This window comes from Adiantum capillus-veneris, chromosome 3 (assembly GCF_014529385.1).
Source record: "Adiantum capillus-veneris isolate H3 chromosome 3, ASM1452938v2, whole genome shotgun sequence".
Classification (NCBI taxonomy): Eukaryota; Viridiplantae; Streptophyta; class Polypodiopsida; order Polypodiales; family Pteridaceae; genus Adiantum; species Adiantum capillus-veneris.
Window position 1 is genome coordinate 172,577,041 of NC_140933.1, and position 7,907 is coordinate 172,584,947.

A 7,907-nucleotide genomic window follows, 5' to 3' on the forward strand; every position below is an offset into this window, starting at 1 on the left:
TATTTTCATCAACTCTGAGAGAGTAATCTTACATTGTATAGGAGAAGACATCAATTTGTGCAAGGTTTTGGTATCCATCATTTTTGGTGTGTCTTTCCATTGAGATGGTTCCATTCTAGCCTCAGATTTTGCTTCATGTTCTCCAATGAAAGATGGTAGAGTCTGTAGAGAGTGTGGTTTTCTCTCTTCTGATGCTAAAGACCCAGCATCTCCGTATAGAGATCGTATATCTCCATGATAGAACTCATGATCCATATATTGTTTGAAGTGAAACAATGCCTTCTTCACTTGTTTAGTGTCTCTTTGCTTAAAAGCATAGATATGTGACACCATGTTGTGCTTGATCCCCCTTTTAGAGAATTCCCATGAAAATTCATGCAAGAGTTGTTCTACGTATGAAAAATCATCTCTTTTCAATGGTCGGAACCACGTCAAGTCTATTCCTTCCAATGTCAATCCAGTTCTCTTGTACTGCGTGTGAAAATTTGTAATTTTTTCAGCTCCCAAAACTTGTTTGAAGAGTGAGACATGAGCATCTGGCTCTTGTTAGCGGGTTGCCATGACGGACAGTTGTAGCATAGCTATCTGGCACTAACATAATGTCAATACTCAAGTGACTCGAATCGGGCACGGAGACTGTTTGAGGTTATCAATCTCAAGAAGTGAACCTATCAAGCAAACGCAACATTGAACAAGCAAACCACCACTCAATGATCGAAAAATCTATCTATGTCCTTTCTCATAGTTCTTGGTTTTCACACCATTTCGGCACTCAACAAAGTCGAAATGCAATGAAACTTAAGGAGGAGATCTAAGACACCTAGGGACACTATCCTACATAGTCTGGTTGCAATCCGATAAAGTACCAAAATCATGATCCATCATGATCAAGGTCCTGAAAACTGCAACATAACTATCCAAAAAGGTCACCCTATGGTCTAGGGACACTCTCCTGTGGTCGAAACAACAAAAAATGGTGATTTGAGCACTTAAATCTGAAGATTAGGCTCACTAATGCGTAGTTGAGAACCTCAACAAAATTGACAATGCTTACACTTGAATGAAAGAGAAAAGAGAGAGGAACACAATGCAAGTTTCGAAATTGAAAACATATTACCCAACAATTAGTTGTGATGATTACAAGTTGGAGCTTCGTAGCCACTTCAGCATACGTACAACAGAGCTATTTTCTCCTCAAAAGACATTAAGGTTATTGAATTTTATACCTAGGGTTTTCTAAATGGCTAGTGGTTGTATCACATGGGCCTTTACATATATATTGATAGAATTACAACTCAGGGAATTGACTTGCTACTCTGGGATTAAGATTTACACATAGTGTCACTACACTAGCTCAAAAAATAATAGAATACAATGTGGTGTCTGGCCAGGTGGGTGCCCATTCAGTGAATCCGCCAACATTTCCTCCTTCCTAGCTCGTGTTGTCCCTTGACACAACACGACCATGTGAAATCTTGTTGTTAGGGTTGTCTACAGTTGTGTCCTCAAGCTAGTCTTTATCTTTGAAAGTGCTTTGTCATTGATGACGCTCCCTCCATCCATGAGTGATTCATATCTGTAGTGTTCTAGTTGATGTGTGTGGTAAATGTCAATTGTCAAGACAACTTTGCATCTTGTTGCTCATGCTCCTCTTTGTTGCCAATTTTGGCCATACAGATTTCTTTCGATGTGGGAATTCAACTTCTTTGGACCTTGTTTGGATCATTGATGAACCTTCTCTTGGTATCCCACAATACTTCACTAAGTTTTGTATTGTTGAGCTCCTTATGTTCATTGTTCAGAGTCTCTTGCTGATTCGTCATTGTTTAGTCTGTATTTCTTGTATGCCCTTCTTTGGTTGGCCATGTTTGATGGAGCCTTGAAGTTGCCCTTAAAGGTAAGAGATGCTCGTGAGAAGCATGATTGAAACCTGCAGCTACTCCTTTGATTCTCTGACTTTTGCTTTGGAATGTAGAAGGAATATATACAAGAGGATGATGATAAGTGTTTCTAGATTAGGGTCTAAAACCTAGATGATCAAAGGAAAAAAACCTAGTGGGAAAAAAGTGTCTTTGGTATACGCTCTTATTGGAGTTGAGCATTTGGACTTGAAGTATTTGTCATACATGATGAGTGCTTGGGAGAAACAAAGAAAGAGTGCCTAATGCAAGTGCCAATTATGGGACACTCTATATGCATATGAGAAATTTATCAAACAAAAGCATGCAGTTGTGAAAGATAAAGTTGATGGGTGCTTCGAGGAATAAATGTAGCACATGTGACATCTCATGATGTTGCAATATCTTCCATGTTTCCAAGAAGGGTTTTTGATGTAGAAACTTCTCCACTCATAAGTCACTGTGCTCGGTGCATGAGTATCTTTTGGATTTCCTCCTTTACTTCACTAGACTTTGACTTTGATGCTCACCTGTACCAACATGAGTGACAAAACATAATTATACTCAACCCTTCCAACTTGAACAGTGCCTAGAATAGTTGAGACTCTTAGATCACAGAGAAAATTACTTGAGGCTTTGGGACTAACTCCTCACTCATTTAGTGACATAGCTTCCCGACTGCGACTTTTATGCCATGTGTTTTAATGGCGACTTGGACGTACATGTTCAAGGCCAGAAACCCAATTCCATAAGTTCTTGATATTTAGGCCTCTTTCATTGTGATGGTATTTGGATGCTACCATTTTGTCAAGTAGGTTGGCATACTTTGGCTCTTCTTGACTCGTTTGTTGTATATCGATGCTTCTTTTTTGTGAAACAAGTTCTAAGGTTGTAGTAGGGATTGATGGAACCTTTTCTTTATCTCCCTTGAGAAGCGGTTGTAGTTGTGTGTGGATTCTTTGTGATTGAGTTCCCACTATCAATTTCGGAACCCACCCTGTCTTTGGTCCGTGTGTGAATGTCCTTTGCATTTTATCCTTTTGTTTGACTTGATGGACACTAGGCTTTGGTATCTAGACATAGGTATCTCTGTTGTAGAAGCCTTGCTTTTGTAGTTAAAGACGAGGTATCCATATAGAGGTTAAAGATGAGGTATCCATCTAGAGGTTGTATCACCCTTGCTTGCGATTATCTTTTGCCAGCTTTTTGTTTTCATTACCTGCCTTTGGGTGGAGTCGTGTGTTCCTTTCTTTATCTTTGTTGTTCTAAATTCAGCCACTATTTTTGGTAACCAAATTTTAGTGTTACCTTCATAAAATCCTTGTGCTTCGAGTAGCTTGATTGGAATCATTCGTTGCTACACCTGTCTTTGTTGGGTAGATTTGTTGATGTCTGACTTTGGCACCCATACTTATTGCAATGCTTGTCGCTTTGATCTTTTATTTTGCCTCTTGTGGTTGTTCTTTCTCCTGCTTGAGGTGTTTGTCTTCCATTGTTGATAGCTCTACATTTCCTTTATAAAACTTTTTGCTTGAGGTGAGTAGGTCCAAGCTAATACTTTAGGCCTTTTGTTTCAAACATTGGTTTTTCCCTGGAAGTAGCCTTAAGCAATGATTGACTCATTTGATGCTACCCACCCTATCACCTTCGGTTGTTGAGGTTGACAGTGTGCTTGGTGTATCCAAACTGGGTCGTTGACTTTGATGTGCTCTTTGGATACCAACACTTGGCTAACTCTTTTTGACTTCTTTTGAAGGATTTGTCCTGATGAAAACTTGGGAGATAAAATTTTTGCTTCGATTTCCATTGCATTGTCAATGGTGTGACTTTTGATGTAGAGGCTGCGTAGGAAGTTTGATCTAGGTTTTTTGAAGATAAAGTCATCATGCGAGGCTGATATGCTTCAATTTTTTCTTTTTATTTACCTTTTTCCATGATGGTTGGTTGTTTTTTTGTTGCATGAGCTTGAGATGCTTCTGGGGCTTTTGGTGGTGTTGTTGTCGAAGCTTTTCCTTATGGTTGAAAGAAGATTTTCGTCCAGCTTTTTGTCAAAACCAAACTCTCTTTGATATGATGGGAGTTGATTATGTAGAATGTGTCCATGAATTCCCTAGTCCTCAACTTGAGTACGGCTTCTGTCATGCCAAAGCTAGGAACATGTGAATTAGAAGTTGTGTACATTGTTTATTTTAGCTCTACGATTGGTGGCTTTTCCATCATTATCCATGTGCCATAAGACATTAGATTCCTTGTGCATAAAGATCTACCACATTTGAACATGTCATTTTATTTCATGTTTCTCCGCATACACTGAATTTTATCATTGTAGGAGACAATGGTGCTTTTGCCTTATCCTTGGTCTTCCCTGGATCTGGAGTTTGTAGGACTTCCAATGTGGAACTTGGTTCTTCATCTACTTTGAGTTGCGCTTTTTTTGTTGATTTCTTTGAAACAACTTTTGTAAATTCTTCAGGTATGTCAATGATGACATAATCTTGTAGTTGCTTCTCTTCCTTCATTTGTGATTTCGTACCATGCTTTGTGACAAAGTTGTTTTTCATTCCTATTCTACTTTCACGCTCACAATTTTCATTAGCTTCCTTCAATACCTTTATTGTGAAACAAGGAGTCATGACATAGCCATTCTCATCACAAAAAATCATACTCGTTATTTCATTTACGTTGTCAGGAGTTTTTTGGAGCAAGGGATTGCGCATATGTACATATACATGCATGGTGCATCAAATAAAGAATTGCCCATTTTTCAGAGCCAGGTGGTTACGTGGGGTCCACATGTGTACAGGTAGGACAGGGTGTACATAGTGCATCGATTTTCACTATTACCAGTACCACTGTGTTTTTTCTACAATAAGGAGGAGTTGGTAGCGCGTAAAACTTCTCGAGAAATCTATCCGCGGGCCGACGACATGAGGTAAGCAGGTGCGTCAGATGGCATCTAGTGGCGTCAGGAGGGCGAACGAGGTCAATATTTGCACGCGGATGAGGACAGACACAACGTGGGTGTTTTCTTGTGAGAGTTATGCAGAAAGTTCATCATTAGGACCACTTTTTGGGGCCACTTCATGTGGTTGCGAGACGCATTATTGAAAAGAAATGAGTGCTAGGTGTGCGGATGATGCAAAAAGGTGACAACTATGCACTGCGAGGTCAGTTTTTGGCCTGTTCGGGGTCCGTTTGAGGTCATCTAAAAGGCCAAGGGTGCCCAACTAAAAAAGCTAAGTGTGGGAACTGAAAAAACTGAGAGAAGACCAGAAAAAACGTGGAGAAGAGAGGAGGAACAGCCACAGCTGTGTTTTTGCTCATTTTGGAGCCTGTTTTGGCCGTAAACTGCTCATCCGAGGTCGGATTTGAGCACTTTGACATTGCAGACTGGGGTTTTGGGCCGTTCCGGACGCGATGGCGCTGTCCATTTTGCCAAATTCCTCACTCTTTTTCTGCTGTTTTTCTGTGTAATCTTCTCCGGTGAGTGAAGCCTCTGCTTAACTTTGTGGTTGTATCTGGTGTATTTCTTCAATATTGTGTGAGCTATTTGCCCCATTGGTGTTGGCCCAAGCTCAATTGTATCTAAACATCAGAAATTCTTCTCTTTTGAGCAGAGTTTTTTGGGTGTGTGTGTGTGTGTGTGTGTCTGTGTGGAGTGGGCAACTGGATAGTCTCTCTCCTCTCACTCCAGAGGTGTGTTCCCTGTCTCGGCCAGGTGTGTTGTGTAAGCCGAGTGGTGCCCCATAGTGTGTGTGTGTGTGTGTATCATTCCAAGAGTGTGTGTCGGGTCGTTATAGAGGCAATGTGTGTGTTTTCATCCCGCTCACAACGTACACATCTAGAGTTGCCAATATATGTTCCCATTCAAATGGTTCAAATAATTCCTCCGAAACAGCTTCTTTATACAGTAATTATCTTCTACCAAGTGCTCTAGGATACAATCTTCATTTTCAGGCTTCCACACTTCGATGATTCGTACATCCAAACATGCACTCCCTTCACCAACCAAGCAGGCAATTGTGTTTCAGATTTTGTAGTTACATCAAAATCTTCCAATAGGGTTCGGTTTACACCTCTGTAATTATGGTCCTTTGTATTGACCCTCATTGTGATACCCTTGTGCCATAATAGTAGAGGTAGTCATAGCCTCAACCTTGAACCATTTTGAGTTGATGCATGAATGGCCATCCCAAAATAACTTCAAAGTTGTTTTCTTTTCCAAAGTCAACTAAAACAAACGTGTGCTCATACTCGATTCCGCAAGAGGATACAATAGTTTTCTCCAACATCCCCAGGGGTCTCTCTACATATCCATCTGCTAGTTGCAACTTCATGCACGTTTTCTTAAAAGCTCGCCTTCCCCATTTCTCCCATATTCCCTTTGTAGCAATGGCTACTCCAGTCCCACTCTCAAGTATTGCTATCATTTTCACCCCTTTGTATTGTAGTGGTTAGGTGGTGTTTCCTTCTTCTCCTTTGCAATAGTCACCCACCTTATTCACAGGTAACAGGTTTGCCTTTGGTTTCTCAGGTGAAGTTTCACCCATGTTGTCGTCTACGGAGATGTCTTGATGAGGAATTTTCATTCCCATTATTTCCAAGTTTTTGCTCATTTGGCCCCATAGATGCGGTCTAATTTTCAGCAACTCTTAGAGAGTAATCTTGCATTGTATAGGGGAAGACATCAATTCGTGCAAACTTTTGAGATCCATGATTTTTGGTGTGGCTTTGCTGAGAACGTATCACTCTAACCTCAGATTTTGTTTCATGCTCTCCTATGAAAGATGGAAAAGTTTGTAGAAAATGTGGTTTTCTCTCTTCATATGCGATATACCCGGTATCTCTCTATAGAGATTGTATATCTCCAGGATAGAACTCGTCATCCATGTTGATCTCAAGGTTAGGTGTTGACTGTGAAGTAGCACTATCATCTTTGTGGTTATGAATGTTTTTCACAAGGATTGTGGTCATGGTTCATCCACTTCAACAATGGGTTGCATCTCATGAGACTTCGCCTCGTCCGTAGTGTTTGCAACCACCCTTGTATTCAATGGCTTTTCATTTTTCAATTTGGTTGGTTTTCATGTGTTGTTTTCTTTTATTGTTCTTGTGTCCTTCTTTGCGGGTTCATGCAACACTTTTTCGGGGATGTTCAATGCTTCTTGGTCCATTAGAGCTTGAGCTTTCGCTATGAGCCGTTTGAACATTTCCATTTGGTTGGTTTCAGTTTTTGGATGTGGATATGTCAGCAATCCTTGTTCTAATGTCTGATTGGGTTTTAATCTTGCCTTGTAAGCTTGCAATATGGCATCTAAGTGCTTGTGTCCTTTTTTCAACCAAGACTGAACCTCCCAATGAAATTTTGGATGATTTCTCCTTTTTTGTTCATTCCCTGTTTTCCTTTTATTGTTCCAGCTACTCTATGGTTTATTGCAGCTCAGTTTCTAGGGTGGTTTTCTCTATCAACCTTTTTGCTTTCATTTTGTCTCATTTAGATTTCAGCAATTTTCTTCCATTCGTCAAGGATATGTTCTCAACTTCCGTCTAAATAGGCTTTATATTTTCCCTGTCAACGGGTGCATTTTTTGCATCTTTTTGAGCTTGAGCTCTTGTTATCACATTTATAGGAATTGTGGGTTCTAGGTCATATCTACTTGACGAAGACATCACTCCTACAACATTCTTGTTAGATGTATGTCCCATCTTGTGACAAGTGTAGCAAACAAAAATCTTCATATACGACTTTTCTATTAACCTTGTGGCCATTATTATTGTTGAGTGACTATGTGGAGCCTTATTCTTGACTTTGAGAAAGGAGAAGATGAAGGTTTAAAAACATTACTTGAACCATTGTTATTTACGTTCCTTTGTCCAAAACCATTTTGATTGGAATTGCTTGATTGTGGTCGATATTGATTGTAATGTTGTGTCTATTGGTGCCATTGGTCCTTGGTTGAGGCGTAGTAGGATTTGTATGGTGTGGTGGTGGAAGAGAAGAATAACTCT